The sequence below is a fragment of the Felis catus genome, chromosome F2 (genome assembly GCF_018350175.1).
Source record: "Felis catus isolate Fca126 chromosome F2, F.catus_Fca126_mat1.0, whole genome shotgun sequence".
NCBI lineage: Eukaryota > Metazoa > Chordata > Mammalia > Carnivora > Felidae > Felis > Felis catus.
In genome coordinates, this window is record NC_058385.1 from 9916779 (window position 1) to 9940035 (window position 23257).

At 47.0% G+C, this 23257-nt stretch overlaps 2 long non-coding RNA genes across 2 annotated transcripts; one reads left to right on the plus strand and one right to left on the minus strand.

The window, feature by feature from the left end:
- Positions 1 to 1533: 1533 nt before the first annotated feature.
- On the minus strand, positions 1534 to 7591 carry LOC123383147. Its single transcript, XR_006592584.1, has 2 exons — positions 7413 to 7591; positions 1534 to 1768 (listed from the first exon to the last, which is right to left on the minus strand). It is a non-coding gene; the product is annotated as an uncharacterized LOC123383147 (long non-coding RNA).
- LOC109495985 lies at positions 7578 to 11002 on the plus strand. The gene is made up of 4 exons (XR_002151721.2): positions 7578 to 7796; positions 8092 to 8180; positions 9082 to 9193; positions 10945 to 11002. It is a non-coding gene; the product is annotated as an uncharacterized LOC109495985 (long non-coding RNA).
- Positions 11003 to 23257: the final 12255 nt, after the last annotated feature.

The following is a 23257-nucleotide window of genomic DNA, read 5'->3' on the forward strand; positions in this document are numbered from 1 at the left end:
CAAGTTATTTGAAGGCTAACACTTCTTCAAATTTCCACATGATATGTTAGCGTGAAAGAACGCATCGTTTGAAAACTTTTCAGAAACAGAAATGATAAGATTCCCAACCACTACTGTTTGTAACACTTTCCTTCTGGAGATCAAATTTGGTTCCTTGACTCTCTGCTGGGTTTGAATTCTTTCTGGTTCTCTGATTAGTTTTCAGTTCAACTAGACTTCTACTTCCCAGAAGAAACATTCTGAAATGCAGCTTGGCGTGGGTGATGACACAGCACATTCAGGATAATAGAATGAAAATAGGTTTCTTTCATTTAGTTCAAAATAAGTTTTATATATATATATATTTTTTATATATATATAAAACATTTATAGTTATATATCATATATAATATATATTATATATGTTTTATATATATTATCTATATTATATATATATATATATATAATACACTCACACACACACACACACACACACACGCACATATATATATATTCTTATATTCCCTAACCATTAGGGAAGAAATGTGGCCATTTGAAATATTCATGGCTTAGTATTTATATATCCATCTCTTTCTAGGGCTATTGAAATACCAAAAATTGTGTCATTTTTCTAAGGAAACCAGTTTTTTTTTTGGAAGAAGAGCACTTCTTAGCTAATTTAACATCACTGCCCATGCTGTTTTAGTCATGGATCCTGTTGAGCCTTCCAGCATTTGAAAACCACATGTAATCTGCATCCCACCATAATTCAGTCTAATCCTGTGTGGCCTCGTTAGAATAGTGAACAAATGTGAGCCTTTTCGTTCCTTTCATAGAAGGTGGGGGCCCCTTATTTCCTTTTTGTTCTTGAAATTAGAGTTTCCATAAAGGACTGTTTCAGAGGCTTACTATTAAATCCTAAGCGTGAGAGACTTCCTAAAAGGACTTCCTAAAGTCCTTTTCACAAAGTGCTGATTCTGTTAGAGCACGAAAAGTTATCTCGTGTGTGTGCACGCACGTGTGTGTGTGTGTGTGTGTGTCTGATGATAATGATAACGTTAGTAGGAATATAGTTCAGCATACTTTTCCCCACGCACAATGCAGGGTGAAGCATGATTTCACAAGATGGCCCCAAATACTGGTTGTTTCTGAGAACCACCAAATTTTAAGACAGTCCTCCCAGATTCCACCCCTCTGCCATGTCTTTGTACCTGAACTACTGTTCCTCTAACCTCCTAACTGGAGATCCCTCTGCTGCCAGCCAATCTCCCTTCCCATTCCACTTCATGCCAAAGATATCATAATCAACTCTGATCATGTCTCTTCTCTATGTGAAAACATCCTCCAGCTTGAATATATTGCTGATAGGATAAATCCTAACTTCTTCTAAGCGAATGTGGGGTGTTTACTTTTCAGACCCCCTTTTCTCTGTCTCCAGGCCCCCAGGCTCCAACCACTCAAGCCCCAGTCTCCAATCAGAGGAAGTTTCCACTGGGAGTTTTTGCCAGTGTGGTAGTGATCTGTTCTGCAAAATAAATTTCCCCAAAGCTGAGCAACTTATAACAACAAGTATTTATTATCTCACTCTCTGTGGGTCAGGAATCCTGGAGTGGCTTAGTCAGATGCTTCTGGCTCAGGGTATCTCATTAGGCTCCAGACAAAATGTCATTTGGGGCTGCATCAGCTGGAGGCTTGACTGGGGCTGGAGAATCCAAAAGTCCAAGATGAATCACGTGATGTTGCCAAGAGTCCTTACAACATGGCGTCTGGGTTCCTCTACAGGGAGTGACTGAACAGGGACAGCAAGGAGGAAGCCATGATACGTTTTATGATCCAATATCTGCTGATACCCAATATCTGAAGTCACACACACCTCCACCATATTCAATTGACTAAAAGCGTGTCACTAAATACAACCCACCCTCCTAGAGAGGAGGATTAGTCCTCATCTTTTAAAGGAAGAAACATCATGGAATTTATACCCATCTTTTAAAATCACTACTGCTGAGTTTCAGTAGTTTTTAATTCTGTGAGGAATGCCTTTCCCTTCCTCCTTGACTTCGCGGACTCCTGCTTTTTCGAGATTCAACACAACCATCAACCAGTGATATTTTTGAGTTTCGATGTTGCCTTCTCCCACTACATAGTAACTTTTTTGTCCTGCCCACTGACCCAGCCTTTGCCAGCCTAAATGGTGCCTTTGTGTAAATTGTTATAAGGTATACCTTCCTCAAAACATTTTATTTTCTGCCGGGCTAAAAAAAAAAAAACAAAACTGCCCTATTAATTCATAAATCTCCAGAGTATAAGGTGAACTGTGATCCCAGAGTTGGCCAGGGCACAGCACAGCCGCCTAGAATATATAGTAGATGCTTCGTAAGTGTCGACTGGATTTTTTTTTAACCTATCACTGTTCTGTCCTGTGCTAGTTACTCCAAAAGTGTTCTCAGATGAACCCAAGGTGGTCGTTATTGTTTCATTTTGCAGGTGAAGCACCTCAGTTCCATGGAGGTTAAGCTCCTTAACCGAGATCCCAGAGGAAGTAAGTGGCAGAAAGGGGCGTGAACTCAACACTGCAATTCCAGCTCAAGACAGAAAAAGGCAGACTGAGTGTTGTACTTTAAAACCAAAGTGCTCTTAAATCCATCTTGATAATTTCATCTGCTGTCTGTATATACAAACATGTCTCAGACAGTCAGAATTTCTGCAGTTTTCACTCTTACCAAAACGGTAACCAATAAAATTTAGAAAAAGACTTCAAGCCGTTGCATTATGAATAACAACACACAGCCTGCTAAGTTCAAAGAGACAACGCTGTTCAGAATGGCATTCTTTCAGTTCTGGGTGTGCTGTGTTTTGAAGGTACGTCCTGTCTTTTCTGACCAAGGACTTTCAGAAGGGATAAACAGAGATGAATGTCTGCCCGTAATTCAACAATCAGGGAACACATTTGGGCGATTTGGTGAATCAGCATGATTCCCTTCTGCCGTCCTTGGGGAGGTACACGGAGTGTTCTGGCCAGAAGATGCGCTGGGGGAGGAATAAGAAGGTTAAAGATGCTCCCGAAAAACTGAAGAGGTCCTTCACTCAGAAAGGATGATTAATCTCACCACAGTTTTGAAAATGTGACACCTGCTTTGTCCACTTAGCCCTGTAAGGTGACCGAGAGTTCCCTCGGCTTCTACACAGCTGTCCGAGAGTGACGCGATGAAAGACAGGCTCTGTGGTTGTGTGTCTGGCTCTGAACAAAGTCACCTGCGTGGAGGGTTTCTCTCCTATGTGTGGTTCACACTCTCTTGCTGTGGCGGAAACCCAGCAGAAGGAAAAGCCAAAGAGAGATGGGCCTCGGCAGCCTTGTGAGACCCCCCTCCTCCGCTAACCGAGACCCGTCTGCCCAAAACTTTGCCTCCATTCCCTCACCTGCAAAACAGAAGAAAAGTCATCTGGCGCGGGTGTTCCCTTGGCCTCAGGGCTTCGTGGCAGCACCGAGAGCTGTTTTCGGAACTTTAGAATGAAGTGCGGGGTTATGAAAATTCAGAGAAGGCTGGGTTCATGTGGTCATGGCAAGTGAGATGGCAGGCAAGGCCTGATGGGGGCCAAATACTTCACTTACTGGCATTGTCTGCACCAGCCTCTAGCGGGGGAAAGGAATGAAGCCTATAGAAAGATTCTTCTCTGAATGGAAGGAATCTCCAGAAACATGTCCTGGTGTCAGAAGGTGACAGAACTGAACGTGGCCGAGTGCACACCAATGTACAAAGCCGTGATAATGATAATGACAGAGTCGTTCACTTTATCGGGCACTTTATTCATTCCACATTCACGAGACAACCATTAGTATGCCTTCGATGCGATGCTAAGAAGCCCTTTGTCACATTCTCTCATTTCATTCTCACAAGAACGTTAGAAGTGAATTAGAATCTGCTTTGCCGATGAGAGATCTGAGGCTTGGGCAACTTCTCCAAGGCACCCATCCAGTCAGTGGGAAGAGTGAAATGCAAATCCATGTCCATAAAGCACTCAGTCCGTAATGAGTTATTAGCACCTAGCAGGGTGGGGAGCCACTTTTGCTCCTTTGCGGGAGGTAAACTGTGTTGCCGGACGTTCCCCAGAACTTTCAAACCCAGTTACGTAGGCTGGCTTGTGATTCTTCCGTGCAGTGAGTGACTCCAGATTAGTTCTCGCTTTTGATCCCATCAGGCCTGAAGCTTCTTGGTTCTTCTGAGAGGGACGTCACTGATCAGCTAGCCCTCTCTATCCTATTTTATAGAGGAGGAAACGGGTGCCGAGCAAGGAGGAGGCGGGACTCAGGCAGGGCTGCGGAGCAGGTGAACTGACCAGTGGAGCCAGAACAGGGAGACGAGACCTCCACCACCCTCACTAAGCACCAGGGCCAGGGAACGGGGTTGGGGGGGGGGGACCACGCCCCCTAACAATTCCGTCACGTGACGTGGTCGCCATCTACCCTATCATTCCTTTGCAGGGCCCCTGGCCTCAAAAACTACTAGATATTTAAAGAAACTTTAATTAGACTTCCTATTAATGTGCATGACCTCTTTCTCAATTTAACCATAGCAGATATAAGATACTTAATAGAGATTAAGAAATTTCTCTCAGGAAGCTTCTAGCAATTTTGGAAAGACTTATCACTGTTTTCGTGTTATTTTGGTAACCCTGCCATCCGTGGCTGCCCAGTATTCCTCAGGAGCTTAGGGACCATTTTTACCGGCCTGATTCTCGGCATCCCGGATCCTCTGGGGCATTTGCTTCTTCCTCCTTCCTGCTCACAAGAGGACTGCCTGTTCACATCCCCTAGCATTAGTTGTGGCCAATGAACCATGAATGGAAGTGACTATGTTAGAGGAGGGAGGAGCTAGTCCCAGATTTTTCATCTTCTCTTTCCTCAAACACGGCAGCCAGCAAAGTTCCAGAAGGCGGAGTGGCCCTTAGATTCCCGAATGAGGACAATGTAGAACAGAGCCCTCCACCCCCAACACAGAGTGGATATACAAACCCCAGGGGATGAACTCTGCCCTTGTAAATGACCCCCATCTGGGGGATTATTTTGCCCTAAGGCACAGCCTGGCCCATCCAGACTGTTGCCTCAGTTGGAATGCAACCAATAAGGCTTAAAAGATGGTCACATTATTCCAGCAAGAGGCAGGATCAAAGGGCCGGCTCCAACACTTTGTTTCTCGAAAAGTGCCCCTGAAACATTGTATTTGAATCCTTTGAGGTTCTCAATACAAAGCAAATTCCTGAGTGCCACTCCAGACATCCTGAGTCAGAATCCCAAGGAGTGGGCCCAGGTATCTGCCTTTTTAACCTGTACCCTCCAAAAGTGACTAAATGGAAACCAGGGAGAATGCTATCATTGTCTGGTATTGGAAAATACTTTTGAGGGGCGCCTGGGTGGCTCAGTCGGTTGAGCGTCCGACTCCGGCTCAGGTCACGATCTCACGGTTTATGAGTTCGAGCCCCGCGTTAGGCTCTGGGCTGACGGCTCAGAGCCTGGAGCCTGCTTCGGATTCTGTGTCTCCCTCTCTCTCTGCCCCTCCCCCACTCATGCTCTGTCTCTGTCTCAAGAGTAAATAAACATTTAAGAAAGAAAGAAAGGAGATACTTTTGTTACATTTTGCAATCCTACTTCTGAGCCGTAGCCTCTGAACGCCTGCTCCACTCTGCTCCCCCCTCAATTCATTCCCGTTAAACAACCAAAGGCGACCTTTGCAAAACCAACCGTGCGTAGTATCATTCCACTGCTCAAAACCATTCAGTGATTTCCCACCGATATTAATTTTGTACTATGACAAAATTAAAAATGCTGCACCTCAGGCCGTGAGACCCTGTGGTGTCTCTCACAGGCTTGGCCCCCCAACACCGAGGCTCCCCATTCCCTCCGCTCTCACTCGTGTTTGTGAGCGCACCAGCTCCTCTCACCCCAACTCCCAGGGTCCAGGGTCGCTGCCTCCTTAACAGGCCATTGTCCTCTTGAAATTCCCTCCTCACGTGGCAGACCTGTCCTCTCAGGTTTCATTTCTGTTGCCGTAAAGTTGACTCCTTGTGTTCATTAATCTCCGTCCCCTGCTAATTTCCTTCCTGGCATTTAGCGCAATCTGAAATCCTCTCATTCGGTAAGTTATGGTCGATCTTGGGTGTTCTTTCGCCCCCTTCACCCCGTTGAGCTCCAGGTACAGGAGTGCTGACTGTGGGGTATCCTCAGAATGAATGGAAGAATCCAGACCTAGCTCCTCACCTAATCCCACCTCATGGCTTCAGGGTCCCCTCATCAGCTTGTCCTTCTGCCCCTCCTGCCTCTGACAGTGACACTCTGTTAGAGTCCTGCTACAGATGAGAACTGGGGTTGGCATCTAAGAGTTTCTCGCCCTAGGGGCGCCTGGGTGGCTCGGTCGGTTGAGTGTCCGACTTCGGCTCAGGTCATGACCTCACGGTCCGTGAGTTCGAGCCCCGCGTCGGGCTCTGTGCTGACAGCTCAGAGCCTGGAGCCTGTTTCCGATTCTGTGTCTCCCTCTCTCTGTGACCCTCCCCCGTTCATGCTCTGTCTCTCTCTGTCCCAAAAATAAATAAAAATGTTTAAAAAAATAAAAAAAATTTAAAAAAAAGAGTTTCTCGCCCTAGTATTTGTTTTTGGAAAATGAAAACACAAAAGCAAAAAATTAAAAAAAAAAATTAAAAAAAAAAAACACATTTAAGGTCATAGGAGTCCACAAGAGGGACTTCCCTGCATAAAAGGATTTTATAAGCAAGAATTTCTCACTCATTCAAAAGAAGTGGAGGGGGGCCTGGGTGGCTCAGTGGATGAAGCATCTGACTTTGGCTCAGGTCACGATCTCGCCATTCGTGAGTTTGAGTCCCATGCAGGCTCTGTGCTGACAGCTCGGAGTCTGGTTCAGATTCTATGTCTCCCTTTCTCTCTCTCTCTCTGCCCCTTCCCAGGTCTCTCTCTCCTTCTCTCTCTTTCTCTCTCCCTCTCTCTCTCTCTCAAAAATAAATAAACATTAAAAAAAAAAAAAAGAAGGGGAATCAGGGCGCCTGAATGGCTCAGTGGGTTGAGCCAACGGACTCTTGATTTCAGCTCAGGTCGTGATCTCAGGGTCATGGGTGAGATCGAGTCTGCTGGCCAGCTCCACAATGAGCATGGAGCCTGCTTAAAATTCTCTCTCTCTCCCTCTGCCCCTCTCTCCTGCTCACCCCTCCCCTCCTTCCCTCTCTCAGAAAATAAATAAATGAAAGCAAAAGTCTCCTATTCCCTCCAAACCGTAGCTCAAAGCAGCGGGGAGCTCTGCTTGGGATGGGCTGGGGATAGTGACCATCTAAGAATGCAGAATCTTTATCTTGACTTCCTTCCTCCATTTGTCTCCAAGGCCAAGGAGTAACACACCCCATTTCCTTACCTGAATACAAAAGCTTACCTTTTGAATGAAAATACATACTCAAGATAGCGCTCCTGGGTATACACCGTTGAAAGCCCCCCTGGCAGTCTGTCTCCACGGCAAAACTGGCTCAGAATCGCCTCCCATTTGAGCCTTTCAGTTTGTGCACACTGACCTCTCAACCAGGGGCTCACCAGCCTGTTCTCTGGGAAATTCTGCTCACTGGGGAATTAAAAAAAAAAAAAAAGGAAAAGGCCAACCATGCATGAATGCAATTTCTCTCTCAACTGGATGAAACTGTGGTGGCTGGTGATTGGGAACATACGGAAGATCGACTGGGAGAAGGGAAACTAGGAGGGAGGGCTCTCAGGGCTCTGCCTCCCAAGATGCTTGGGGTAGCCTGCTTTGCCTTTCTGAGTGTAGGTAAGTTTGGAAGCTTTCGAGGAGTTCTAGGCGTGCTTAATCTGTGCCTTTTTGTAAGAGACGGAGAACGGCAGCCAGGTGAGTGTCTTGTGTGCACCCTGAGCTCTCGGCTGCCGAGCTCCAAACTCCAAATGTTTCCGGCAGGCACATCATTTCCCCCACGGGGTTCTCGACCATGTTAAGGACCGGAACGACGAGGCATTTTATTCTGGAAGGAAACGTGGTGGACACATTTATTCGGTAACCTCATGGGCATGTGGCTAGTTCACTAAAGGCTTTTCTTCTTTTCTCCCAGTGAACTGACAGGTGCACGTGGTCCGGGAACGTGGGGCGGATGTCTGCGGTGGCGAGAAAATTACTCCATTCGGTCTGAACAAAGGCTTGGTATGTTTTGTCCATGTTGCGGATTTCTCAGAGCAGCTCGGTGTGTGAGCCTGGGATTTAAAAACCACCCCCTTCCCTAAAGACTCCTTGCTCGGAGTTTATGGATTTTGTTTCCATCTGCTGAGAATTCTTTGGTGTAAGGAATCTGCGAGTTGAGATTTGGACAGCATTTCGGGTTCCCAAGGTTTGGTCTCCAGCCTTTAATTCACCACCTGATGCCTTTTAAATCCAGTTTAATGGCCGAAGTGGATTTTTGTGCTTTCTGCACTTAAATGATTACGTGTTCGTGTGCATGCACGTGTCAGACTCCTTGAAGAATGTACTCCAGACAAATGTACTGGGGGTCACATTACACTACCGTTATTTTTTTTTAACGTTTATTTATTATTGAGAGACAGAGAGACACAGAGCGTGAGCAGGGGAGGGGCAGAGAGAGGGGAAGACACAGAATCCAAGGCAGGCTCCAGGCTCCGAGCTGTCAGCGCAGAGCCCCACGCGGCGCTCGAACTCACGAACTGTGAGATCATGACCTGAGCCGAAGTCAGCCGCCCAACCAACTGAGCCACCCAGGCGCCCCACACTTCCGTTATTTTTTTTTTAATTAAAATCCTGGCGATTTGGCAGAGGGGGTTCTTTGCAGGGGAATTTGACGTGACATGTAGCCCAGCAGATAGGAAGGCCGATTTCGAACTGAAAAGAAAAAGTAAAGCATCTTCTCTAACATATACGTACTCTGAGCCCTCTTTGCCTGGTGATTGAACGTCCTGAACGCATTCAGGTTTGGGGGAAAAGAAAAGATTAGAGAACAAACATCTTGCCTAGTGAGAAGAGGGAGCCACAGCTAAGGTGGTAACACAGTTCCGTTCCATTTTCCTCTGTTCTCACACGCGCCCGTGCGGAGGTAACCTCCCTGAAGACGGGGACCCTTGCCCCGCTGCTGTGTCGCCAGTGCCTCCTTGACTGTGGTGCGCGTATTGCGTGAAGGTGCTTCATGTTCACTGAATGAATACGAGGTAAGGAAAAAAACCCAAGATCTCAGATTAGGAGTCCTAATCTCAGGGGAGAGACCAGAAAGGCTTAGCAGAGAGCCTTCCCTTCTGCCAGTGGCCGCCCTGTCCCAGGCGCCGCTCTGAGCCTGGGGACACCACGGTGAGCCCCGCAGGCAGAATGCGCCCCCTCTCAAGAGCTCTGATCTCCCTGTGAGACAGACTAAATAGACAGATGTACAGACGCTGAGACAATCACACAAGCTTGGGACAAAGGAATACAACAGGGCCGCAGTGATAGGCAGTGGCCTTACTTGGGGTGTCATTTGAGGAAAAACTGAGGGAGGTGAGGGAGGGACCTCGGACATATCAGAGAAAAGCAATCCCGGCTACAGACACAGCAAATACACTGCGGGACCCACGGGGCTGAGGAGAAGAAAAGGGGTTAGCTACTTAGTGGTGAGTCCCTAAGAAAGGAAAAGGTAGTATCAGTCAGATGCCCTGGAGGGGACGCTGCGGGTTGGGACACGCCAGTAAACCTAAGCTTGTTCTCTGGAATCCCCGTGGGGACGCTTCCATCCTGAGAGACAGGTGTAGTGTAGACGATTGCACTGAGTCAGGAACCGCTTTGGAGGAGCTCAGTTCCCTGAAGATCACAGAAACCAGCTGACGGCCAGGCGGGTGCGTGGCCTCATGGCCCGCCCTTGTCACCAGCTGTGTCCCCGGTACCTCCGTACCCAGTCCACAACAGTCAGACGTCCAGGAAAGAGAAGAAGAGGGCTACGGTGACCCGTGGCGTCAGATGACAGAAGGCACACTGGCAAAAGTTCATGTTCTCCCGACACAGAGCGTTTGTTTGCTTAGTCCTACTTTATTTTATTTTACATTTTATTTATTTTTGGTAGACAGAGACAGAGCACAAGTGGGGGAGGGGCAGAGAGAGAGGGAGACGCAGAATCCGAAGCAGGCTCCAGGCTCCGAGCTGTCAGCCCAGAGCCCGACATGGGGCTCGAACTCACCAACTGTGAGATCGTGACCTGAGCTGAAGTCAGACACTCAACCGACTGCTTAGTCCTACTTTAATCACCACCAAGTGCCACTGTTCGCTAGTCTTACTTTTTTTTAAGCTTTATTTCTTTATTTTCAGAGAGACAGAGACAGTGCGAGTGGAGGAGGGGCAGAGGGAGACAGAGAGAGAGAGAGAGAGAGAGAGAGAGAGAGGGAGGGAGAATCCCAAGCAGGCTCCACCCTGTCAGCACAGAGCCCAATGCGGGGCTGGAGCCCACGAACCGTGAGATCATAACCCAAGCCAAACTTGGACACTGAACCCACTTGAGCCACCCAGGTGCCCCACGCTAGTCTTATTTTTATTTTGTTTAATTAAAATCATTTCTGTAACAGAAAAGTAAATGATACCAAGTAATACATGATTTCAAATAAACACTTTTTCATATCTTTATAATAAAGTAAAAGATCTGTATATAAATATATATATATACACGTATAACTATATGGAAATACATTATGTATACGTATATAACAGACATACATATACAATTATACATATATAATATACATACATATATACGTACATAAATATACATACATATACTACAAATGTATAAATAAAAATATATATGCGCAAGTGTGTGTATATATATATATGTATATATATATCATACCTACATAAGCTGGTCACACAACTTGAGCTCAGGCCTCATTTTCTTTTTTTTTTTTTTTTTAATTTTTTTTTTAATGTTTATTTATTTTTGAGACAGAGAGAGACACAGCATGAACGGGGGAGAGGCAGAGAGAGAGGGAAACACAGAATCGGAAGCAGGCTCCAGGCTCTGAGCCATCAGCCCAGAGCCCGACGCGGGGCTCGAACTCGTGGACCGCGAGATCGTGACCTGAGCTGAAGTCGGACGCTTAACCGACTGAGCCACCCAGGCGCCCCTCAGGCCTCATTTTCAGGACAAAGACCACGGAAACCAACAGCCCAGTGCAGACCAGCAAACCCTCGCAGGGTGGAGGCTCCCGGAGACAGAAAAATCAGTAGCCTAGACTGCAGCCAACCGGAGGCAGAAGCATTTCTGCGAACTGGAAACTTCCGTGTCCGTGCCCCAGCCAGTGGTGGCATCTCACACTCTCCCATCCCCAGAAAAGTGCCAGACCCCCCCCCCCACTCCCCACTCCGCTTTGGTTTCTGAGGGCTCCGCTCTCCATACCTTCTCTTCCCGCTGTGAACCTTCAGCAGCTCACGCAAGCTTGCTCGGCCTCAGTTTCCTCATCTGCAAAACAGAGACACTGTTTGGTGCTTCTTCCTCCTCAGGAGGAAGGGGTCATCCTTTTGTGAGGGTTAAATCCGTGTACTCGGCACCCAGTGGGGCCTGGGGTCTCCCCTCCTCCTCCCCCCCTGTTCTCTTTCATTTCATGAATTTCTGAATGCATTGTCACCAAGAAGGGGGCCTGAACTTTAGAAAACAATTAGCCATGGGAAAACTTTCTTTCATCCATTTACGTAACAATTCCCGCTGCGGACCAGCTTGTCCAGGGTTTTGTGGGACACAAAGGGGAATCCAACAGGTTAGGAGGGGAGAGGACACAACTCGTGGGGCATCCTTACCCCATCCCCCCCCCAATTTCTAACTCAAATACTGTGAACCCCAAACCAAACTTCCCCCTTCCTAAGCCTTCCTGCCCCGTCACACCACACAGCTGATCTTCCCACCTCCCTCCCGCGCGTGTGTGTGACAATTATTTATTGCAGAGAACGTTTGGCAATAAATCACACGTGGCCCTGTGGCACGTCTCCCATTGTTGTTTTAATTGTCGTTTCAAAATGTTGTTTAAATCTCACGTCAGTCTATTTAACTTTTCCCACCGAGAAAGCGATGGAAAACCCACCCCTCTAAATGTTCACACTGCGGCTTCATCTGGGAAAACCCACTTTGCATACACGCGGCCCAGAATGAACTCCCACTTGACTTGACTTCGGAAGAGTTTCTGGGTTTCATTTCTCTGTAAAATTAACTGTAGTGCTAATAATCGTTTTGATTCAAATGGGATGTAGAGACTGTAGATAGACGTGTGCCGTTAATTAAAACCCCAGGTAGACAGTCCCTGCTCTGAGCTGAACATTGCTATTCCTTTCATTGTGCACGTCTGAGGTCCAATATCCCTTAAACCAACTGGGTTTTTCACGGTGCTGCACTGTCACAGGAATAGGAACTTGGGTGAACCTGGCATGGGAGGGAGGGAAGCCAAGGAGAGGGAGAGCAGCTCTCCCTAAGTGCCGTGTCCCCGTGTGAACTTGACTGACTGAAATAAAGCTTTCTGTAGAACTTATTACTTATTATGGCTTTTCCACGGGCTAGAAACGCTGCACCTAGGAGGTAGGTAGTTGTGTCTACTCGTGGTAAGTCAGGGTTTGGTTGTGCAGAATTGTATTATGGCACTGAACTTGAAATCGAAAGAGGCGGTCCGCCGGAAGACAGGCCGAGAATGGCGACCGAGTGAAAACGAGCATATTTTCAGAGCTTGTCGGAGCTGATTTAGAGGTACAGCTCCCACTGCCAGCCTGGAAAGGCCTAGAAGCTGCAAGACCGTCAAACGGGAGTAAATGATGTTCTAGATGCTACTGGAAAGTGACAACTTTGGAAGACTTAGAAGTGTTGAACTGAAAGGATTTTGTGTGAAAGCTTTCTACAGAGATGTGTGTGTGTGTGTGTGTGTGTGTGTTCATACTGTTATTAAAGAAGTTGTCCTCTTTACTTTCGGGATTTGAATGTGAAGAGAGGGCACAAGATTCTACAATATAGGTTTTGTTGGCTGAGCCTTTTTTTTTTAAGTTTATTTATTTTGAGAGAGAGGCAGAGAGAGCAAGCGGGGGAGGGACAGAGAGAGGGGAAGAGAGAATCCCAAGCAGGCCCTACACTGTCAGCGTGAAGTCCCATGTGGGGCTCGAACTCACGAACCGTGGGATCATGGCGTGAGCCGAAACCGAGAGTCGGTCGCTTCACCAACTGAGCCACCCAGGCGTCCCTTGTTTGCCGATTCTTATTCTATCTGAGCCGGTATTTTAAGTGCACTGATCTCATTTCTACCCTGAGACCTTGCGGATAAAATGGATGTCCCTGCAGGTAACACACAAGGCAGGAATGCACACCACACGGTGGCTTGTGACGCTGCGAACACACCCTCACTGGCACTGTCCCCTCCCTCGCAGTCATAGACCAGCAAAAACAAGGAATCATCCTGTCTCTCCAACGAGCGCTCGGCGCTCAGCATAGCTCGTTAAAACTCCACCAGCACTGACCTCTGTGTGAGGTGGCATTTCTTTCAAACGACTGCAGTTTGTCAATTTGCAAAAGGAGATTGTATCCCCGAGAATGCAGAGCTGACGATGGGACACGGGTGCTCTCCCCAGAACAAAGGGCAAAGTCTGTTCTAAGGATAAGACGGCTGAAGAGGCGAACGGCAACATCCGCTCAAGAAACACAGGGGCAGAAATGAGGGAGGGAGGCAAGCCAAGGACACTTCCAGAACGACAAGTCTAACCAGTCCAAGTGATGCTCCCAGCCTAGATTTTGTGGGTGGTGGTTTGATTTGTGAACGCTCAGGGTCTGTTAACCTCGCACAACTATCCTCTTTCAAGATGAGTGCCTAAATATTTTGTCAAGCGGCGAGGTCGCCCAGGAGGCCCGGTGGCTCTGGGGTGACAGCCCCAAGTGGATCCACAGAACAGTGCAGCCTGCCCGGAGAGACCACCAGGCTGCCTGGCCCCTGGCCCCCCCGAGCTCTGGCCACATCGCCAGCATAAGGGAGGAACACCAAAAGGGTCTGCACACTGCTGTCCTTCTCTCTGTTTTGGTGTCATTTACTACCAGAGAATTCTAAACGGGCTACTGCAAACAAGTTCCATTGATCTCAGATCGTCCTCAGTGTGCTACAGTCCTCGGAGGCCGTGCCTGTGGGCACTGTTGGTGTGACCGTGCAGTACGGCCCTCCCGCACCACCCCCCCCCCCCGGCTCCCCTCTCTCCTCCCCCCACCCTGCCACCACATACCCTTGTGCATCAGCTGTGACCCGGGCAGTGACCCGGGCAGGGCCGATAATAGAGTGTCCCAATTCTCAGGCCATGGGGCCCAATCAGAGGTCCTCAGTGAGAAGGGGGAAGAGATTCTACCAGAATAAACGGTAGTGGTGACCCTGGAGCTGCTGGGGGTCACCGCCAAGAGTGAGGCCCAGCAGAGACGGGGCTACTGTTCGGCCACGCCCATCCGACTTCCAGTTCTGTGAACCAAACCCCACCCCCTACGTTTCTGTATTAGGTTTGATTTGGGTTTTCTGTCACTTTCAACACCAGAGTCCCCACTAATGCCCTGGGTGTGGTGCCTTTGAGACGGTTGGTTAGTTTAAAGATGGTGAATAGTTGCCTTGAGTTGGGGCCAGTTTCTAGGTCTCATGCTCTCCTCGGAGACCTCGGCCACACAAAGTCATGAGAGTGTTGAGGCACAACCAGAAGGAGCCGATCCCTGGACTGCTAAGAATAGTCTGGGCCAGGGGTGCCTGGGTGGCTCTGTCCGTTGAGCATCCAACTCTTGATTTCAGCTCAGGTCATGATCCCAGGTTCATGGGATCAAGCCCTGTATCAGACTCTGACCTGACTGTGAAGCCTGCTTGAGATTCTTTCTCTCTCTCTCTCTCTCCCCCCCTTCTCATGCTTTCTTTCTCTCTCTTAAAAAAATAAAATAAAATAAAATAAAATAAAATAAAATAAATAAGAAAGAATGGGCGGGGCCAAAGAGCACCACTCGACTACCCAAGTCAAGGACTCCCTCCACCATGGGTTGAACTGCCCTCTGAAATGATATGGGCACTTTAAAACATAAACTTGCTTATTCCTATTGTGCAAGCAATACATAGTAATTATAGAAAACCTGGAAAAACTGATCGGATGGAAACAAAAAAGAAATCAGAAAAAAAAAAGATCGGATAAAAAGAAAAAAGGGATCATTTCGCCCTAATTCTCACTGTACATATAGGTAAACATGTCATGAATTTTTGTCAGTCCCTCCATTGCACTTGAAACACACAGACAGGGTTATTGCTATGATGATCCCAAGATATAGCACTATGCTTCCCTCATGAAAAGCGATGAAAATAACGGGCGAGCGAGCGAATGCAGAAAATGGTGCGACACAATGGAGTACTTCCAAACCCTCCGGGCTCCCATGAGAAAGTCATATTTGCAAAGCACTCTGGGATAAATGAGGCTACTTGCAGTTGAAGACCTAGCCCCGCTTAGCTGCGCTATCTCAGGCACATCTCGTGATGCAGTTGGAGAAGTTCAGGAGTAGTTCTGTACAGAGGTTGGCTTTTGAGTGAGTCAGGCTTGCATTGGCTCGGAGATGCACCAGGTTTTGAGTTTCAATCAATGCCAGGTGCAGTGATCTTACATGCTGGGTCTGTCCTCTCAAGACGCACAACCATGATTCTTCTTTCCTTAGCCCTTGTCCCGGGACAGGGAGTGCCCTCCTTGGAATGCAGACTTGAACCTGGGCCCACAAACCTCAAGCGGGATACATTAAGCTTTGGATGGATCATCCTGATATTTAGAAATTGGATCCATTTGGGAGAACAATGAAAGGAAAATAATATGCGTGATCGAATTTTATTTTTATTTTAGGATACGATACAATTATAGAGTAGAGCATGCATTGATCATTCTGATGTAGTTTAAAAACTAAATGTTATCACAGAGCCCTTCCAGAAACCGAGCTCCAGGATATTTTAAGAAATGACGCCTCTGTGAGAATGTGGGTATCCTCTCCCATAATAACTGCTCTGAAGGATAAGCCTCGTTTAAATGTATGAGTTCCAGCCAGTTTATTGAAAAGCATATGTCCTTATCGTAATACCATACAACTGCAATCACTTTGGAAATACCCAGTCACCTTAGTTCGGGAACATGTAATGTACTATTCGAATGGGGTCAAGCGTCTCTCGCGATCACATCCACTTATTGTCTAAGAGAGCATTACTAGTACACAGCCAATATGTGTGCTTTGTCTTGCACCCGACCCCCACATGGCCTAGTGACCCTGCTCAACCTCACTCAGTCCCAGGTATCGAAGGGATTACAAGGACCAATTTGCAGGCTTGTATGAAAAGCCCAGCTCTAATAATTAGCAATGAGGGGCAAAGGTCCTCTTTAATTTTTATCTGTCAGTCCTTAAAAATCATTGTCTGGGGGCGCATGGGTGGATCAGTCGGTTGAACCTCCGACTTCAGCTCAGGTCATGATCTCACAGTTTGTGAGTTCGAGCCCCGTGTCGAACTCTGTACCGACAGTTTGGAGCCTGCTTCGATTCTGTGTCTCCCTCTCTCTGCCCCTCCCCGACTCTCTCTCTCTCTCTCTCTCTCTCTCTCTCTCTCTCTCTCTCAAAAATAAATAAATAAACAACAACAAAAAAATCATAGTCTGAACCTAAGTGCAAGCTTAGATCTTAAAATTCTCTTTTGGAAACAAAGCAGCGTTCAAAAACTATGTTTGTTCTCTTTCTTTTTTTATAAATTTTTTTTTTCAACGTTTATTTATTTTTGGGACAGAGAGAGACAGAGCATGAACGGGGGAGGGGCAGAGAGAGAGAGGGAGACACAGAATCGGAAACAGGCTCCAGGCTCCGAGCCATCAGCCCAGAGCCTGACGCGGGGCTCGAACTCACGGACCGCGAGATCGTGACCTGGCTGAAGTCGGACGCTTAACTGACTGCGCCACCCAGGCGCCCCTGTTCTCTTTCTATATGATGTAAAATTATATCGAAAAGATATCTTAATGAATATTACATTGAAGTAAAATGTGTTAGGTGCTGCTGTATTGTGCATGTTAGTGGCATCCTATATTGTATTAATTGTTGGTATGTTCTGCCATATAATAACAATCCCCCAAATATGCCCTGTCTCTAAATGAGAAAGAAATAAAATGATCATGAGAAGCAGCCATTAATACACGCATCTCATTAGTTATGCGGGGGCACTGAGCAGGGGGCTCTTCAAACGTAATCACACTTAGTTCTAGCAGCATCCTTGAGAGAGAAGTGCAGGATTCCCCTCTGCATAGCTGACGAAAGCCGAGACTCAGGCCACCCAGGTAAGCTTTTGACCGTACATCCTCAGTCTAGAACATTATCTCGGGGCCAGAGTTTCTGGGGGCTGTTTTCTGTGGGCTGTTGAGGTCTGACCCAATACTTTTAGGGAGATCTTTCTTTTTTTCTCCCTCCAAGACACAAGGACATCTCTCTGACTGGGCCTATTGGGGATGAGAGGCTGGAGGGCAAGGGAGGCCTCCAGAAAAGTCGACCACTGGGGGTTCCCTCCTGGGGAGGGGAACTCAGCCTTTCAGTTCTGTGTGAGTGCCAACAGAGGTGCTGAAGGGTACGAAGGGGCATCCCTACAAGCTGTCTGTCCCGACCTCTGCCCATGAGAACCCTTGCCTGGAATGTGCTGGTCAGCCCCTAATGCCCTCACCATCAAAGGCCACCTCCTTCTTTGTTTCTCAGTAAATGCCACTTACGGAGATTAAACAGCGTTCCCTGACACCCTGGTCCTATGATCCCATAGCACTTTTTGCAGATTTTGTCTACTTTTAGCTATTTGCTCTTGTGCTGATGGTCATATGTTTGGCATTAGACAGTGAGAACCACAGAGAGAGGACAGTGATGTCATGTCTGATGTCCCCCCAGTGCTTAACCACAGTAACCAGGACATGAATATTTACCGAGGGAGTAAAAACAAACCAACAAACAAAAACAAACCAACAAGCAAACTACGTATACTCCTTTGTGTTATTCATTGTTCATATTATCAGAGCTCAATTTAGGCAACTAATAAATGTGGAAGACATCATTTGAGTTAAGATTTCACCAGGTTACCACCAACAGAGCAACAATTGATTCAGGCAACAAAACTTATACATACACGTCTGATGAGGAAAAGGGATACTTACATAGCCTCAAAGAGCCTCCCCCCAAATTACAAGTTAATTAGAAAGGAAAAATAGTAACCTTACCCCTTACCATGGATGGATTAAGATAGCGGATACCACCTTAACCAATGGATCCAAGTTAGTGTCACCAATCGGGACAAACCAACATGTGGAGTAGGATTGGAATATGGAAGGAACAGAAAGACTTTTCCTTGTTCTCATGACAACCCCGGTGACACACAAACCCTGTGATTCTAGGAAGGGCCCGTACCCATAATACAAACAAGGAAGCACCTGCAGTGGAACTCGATGAGTTGGCCAACAATCAGCCCTAGAAAGTGTGAGAGCCCGACCTCTAAGCAGGACTTCTGGCTCTGACCTGCATCTTCCCCCCATGTCCTGCTGCCTCTCCCAGCCCCTCAAACCCACAAAAAAGATGACTGAGTGACTCCAGGGCATGGAGAGGGAGTCTGCAGGCCAGTTCCAGCCCCACCCCGGCCACCCCCCATGGGAACGCAGATGAGGGGTCCTCTGCACCACTGCTTCCTTTTCTGTAAAAGATGGTTCTTGAAAAAAAAAATGGGGCACCTGGGTGGTCCAGTCAGTTAAGCATCTAACTTCAGCTCAGGTCATGATCTCATAGTTCACGAGTTCCAGCCCCACATTGGGCTCTCTGCTGTCAGCACAGAGCCTGCTTTGGATCCTCTGTTCCCCTCTCTCTCTCTGTCTCTCTCTGTCTCTCTCTCTCTCTCTCAAAGAAATAAACGTATTTAAACAACAAAAGATGGTTCCTGTATCATCTATGATTCCAGGAAGTAGATAGTTCTGTCTAGACTTTTGATGCATAGACCTGGCAGCCATTCATTTGTCATGTGACTTGGAAACTTGCTGTGAATCTTTTAAGATGAGCAATTTCCTTCAGAGTCAGATGTTTTGACACAATGACTACAATATCTTAGATTTGAGACAGGAACCAAAAGGAAAAATCATACGCCATCAGGAAAACCTTTCCAGGTGCCATAGAAAACGAAGCAAAACTTCTAGGACTCCCAACCACAGGTCAAAACCATTCATGCCTTCATTCATCCAATCAGTCAATCATGTGGTTGATCCATTACTTCCAAAACCACATCTCTAACAAATCTCCATTCTGTAAAACCCCTCTAGAGGTTAGAAACCTAAGTCTTGATTGGCTCATCTGAACAACAGAAAGACACTGCCGCTCCCACCGTGAAGATGAAGCAGTCTTTGCTTAAATGTTCTCATTCCAGGGATATTTGGTGAGCATTATTATGTGCAAGGCATTAGGCTCTGGGATACCAAGGAAGGTTTAATGTAGACTAAGGGGGATAACAATGAGGAGAGTCTACACGTAGAGATGGAAGGAAGGAGCTGTACAAGCAAACACAAGGGGTGAGAAGTCGGTCCTGTACAAAGAACCACTGGTCTCATTCAGTTCAGTTGCCTTCAGTGCATGTGCGTTTCAGGAGAGGGCAACGATACTGGAAGGGTAGTTTCAGGGCTAAGGAATTTGAACTCTTTTTTTTTTTTTTTAATTTTTTTTTCAACATTTATTTATTTTTGGGACAGAGAGAGACAGAGCATGAACGGGGGAGGGGCAGAGAGAGAGGGAGACACAGAATCGGAAACAGGCTCCAGGCTCCGAGCCATCTACCCAGAGCCTGACGTGGGGCTCGAACTCACGGAGTGCGAGATCGTGACCTGGCTGAAGTCGGACGCTTAACCGACCGCGCCACCCAGGCGCCCCAGAACTCTTGTAGCCATTTACAGAAACCCCCGAACTGGGTGCTTTGGAGCTGACCCAACGCTACACTCCCGTACCTGCCTCTGCAGTGCGGCCTCTGCTGTTTTCCTTGGGAAAACCGGGCTATGGAGAACAAGGAGGGATGAAGCATCCGAGCGAGAACCACTGACAAGATAAATGATGGTTTTGCCCCTCGGCTCTAAGTATCTGGAAGGATAGCAGAAAGGGTGTGCCTGCTTATCCACATACCTTCTTTGGCAAGGATTTCCCATCAGACTGTATAATGAGGAAACACAAACTGTACAGCAACATTCTTCGAAGGTGGGGTCTGGGAACTGGTGCGGGCCTCCACAAGGATTGCTGCTACTTCAAAGAGAGATCGGTACAGAAACACTGAGTCATCGTTGACAAACGTCTCCGGCAATTTGACACGGCCATGATGCTCCAGCGTATGCTCGAGGGATCCATTTCCCCCAACAGAGCAGAGGCGAGGAACACTGGTCTGTGACAGATCAGAAGTGAAAACAACAAACCAAAACCCCAAACCTTCTTCACTGCAGCTAGTTTTAACAGCAGTGCTATGGCGAGCACAGTGGGGAGGGGGGTGGGTTTCAGTGGTTTATCAACGTGCACTGAGTGCTGGCCGCTGGGGAAGGAGGCCTGGAGACTGTCCCTGAGGGGCGCACCGTTCGGTGGGCAAAGCGAATGGTCCAACAGACTCTTGTAGCCCAATCGGATAGATGCCAGACTAAAGCTTTCTTTAAGTTTCCTCCCCCGCACCTCCAAAGCAAGGATGCTTTTCTTGCTTATTCGGGATGCCTGGGATTGATGATGATAGTGCCCATTTATTGAGCATTTACACCGTGCCAGCCTCTAGATTTAAAACTTTACATGCATTCTCTACTTAATCCCCACAAGAAGCCTCTGGGATGGGTACCTTACTGTCACTTTCAATGTATAGATGTGGAAATTGGGGCTCAGAGAGAATACAAAATCTTGTGCAAGGCCATAGATTTCATAGGTGGAAAAAGCAAAATTCACAGACCGCCTGACCTCAGGGTTCAAATTCTTAACCCGTACCTGTGTTGCTTTTAACTGATCACATTGTAGTTGCCTGTTTAGTGAGAAACTTTACCCTTCTGGAAGGCATTGCCTCTTTAGCAACTTTTAAATGGTTGGTACATAGTAGGTTCTTGGGATAGAGGTGATGACTGTTCAGCAGACGTTCATTCCTTCCCTCCCCAACCAGACTCCAAGCAAGATGCGTAGATCCCACACCACTGATGGTGAACGTGACCAAGTGACTTGCTTGGCTAATAGAATGGGTCAGCATGCCAGCTTTTACCACAAGAGTATCACCTTCCCACTCGCCCTCTGGTGCTTCTGCGATTACCCTTAGAAGATCCTTAGGTATCTACTGGTCTGAGGAAGATATGGAATAGCATAGGCTCAGGACTATTTCATGGTTGAGAACCAAATGGCAAAGCCAGCCTCCATCAGGCAACACCTGCCCAACCAGAAGATGAACGAACAAGAAATAAAATGTTTAATGTTGCGTATCACTGAGGGTTTGCCATCATGGTTCAGCAATACCTGACTCACAAAAGGTTCAAGAGATATTTGTGGAATAATGTATCTGGTGCCATGGGGGGCATAGAAAAGGTACTGACACGGTGGACGGGGCGGGGGGTGGAAAGAAGTCCTTCTAGAAGAGCACCTCCTCGAGTCGTTATTTATGCAGGCTTATCCGTGAGTGGATCCCCAGGGCCTCCGCCAGCGTCTGGCATCGAGCATGGAATTAACATAAATAGATGCGTGAATACCAAAACTAAGTTAGATTAATATAAAGTGATGTATATGAGATGAACAAGACTTTTTATCCAAAGGATTAAAATTACTAATACCAAAACTCCCAGCGCAGAGGCAGAGCGTCCCTCAAAGGTGGTAACAACTCAGTGTCTCGACTCTGAAACAGCCACGCCAGGTCTCCATCCCTACGCGTCCCTTGATGTCACCGAAGGCCAATGCCCAAAATGCAGCCCTTTCTTTCTCTCTCAAGATGTCGATGTTCACTCAGTCCCTGCATCTGTCCCTTGCTGCCTGGGCTCAGAGCAGAAGTGACGAAATGCCTGAGGTAGACAACTTGCCCAGGACTGCCAGTATGAAAGAAAGCCCGGCGAACTTGCAAGAAAGCAGCCCTCAGGAGACTCTGGCCAGGTTCGTGCAGATGCAGGGGGCTGACACAAACATCCAAAGTTTTGCACGCTTATCAAGACTACACCTCTGAACCTGTCACACACGAAAAGAGCGGAAGCAAGAGAATAAGAAAGACTGAGCGAGCTCATGAATAAAAATCACGTTTAAGTGTAAATGCCCCCTTGCTCCTAGTGGCTTCCCGCAGAAGGAGGACAGACAATATTTTGAGATCAGCCACAACCATCAGCCTATGTAGGGCACATCTAAAACACAGTAAATAGCGTGTGATGTACCCTTAACAGACACGATCCTAACAGCAAAATCCGGTAGATTTGTGTGTTGTGACACATCTTGAAGTAGAAATGTCTCTCCCTGAAGAATGTATTTCTCCATGAATTTGATCTCCGTGAATATCTGATGTGTGTATATTCCTGGGCTTTCAATTTGTCTGCTGCTTAAGCAGATGGCTAATAGTATAAAAACTTGGAACGTATTAAAACATCTGAATCTCAGGCCATTGGGTTTATTTTTAAATACCAAATTGAGTTTTTGAATGTTTTAAATTCAAGTGCATAATTCTTATCACCTTGATTAGATCTTTAAACTCTGTACTCGGAGTAACAAATCATGGAAAAGTTAAAAAGAAAAAAAGGCATGATAGAGCCTCTTTAACACATAATTTGTTCCTCGGGATGGAGGAAGTAAAGTATTTCATGCCAACCCTTTCTCCCCTGATTACTTATATAACATAATATAAAGGCATCTTATTTTCTTCTATGTCACTCATGTAACGTTTTCACTATGTCACTCATCAGTCAAAATGTTCCCCTTGTATTGTGTTTTAAACCAAGTTTGCCTACGGGTTCCAAACATCCTTGGGCATGTCCAAGTCTCGTGGGCTTTACCTCCTTTCATCAGGGATATACTATTCCCTTGTCTCATCTACCTCCTAATCAATCCTTCATATGGCTTCCCAAATTGTTTGACAAAGATACGGCAATTGATTAATGTGTTATGATGGTGGCTGTCTCCTTGGGTAGGGCAGGAGGAAGAAGGCTGGGGTCTCACCGCACCGGGGAGCAGCAAAGCTACCATCCGGGGCAACTTCTCCCATCGGCCAAGGACTCAGTCTCTGCAGTGC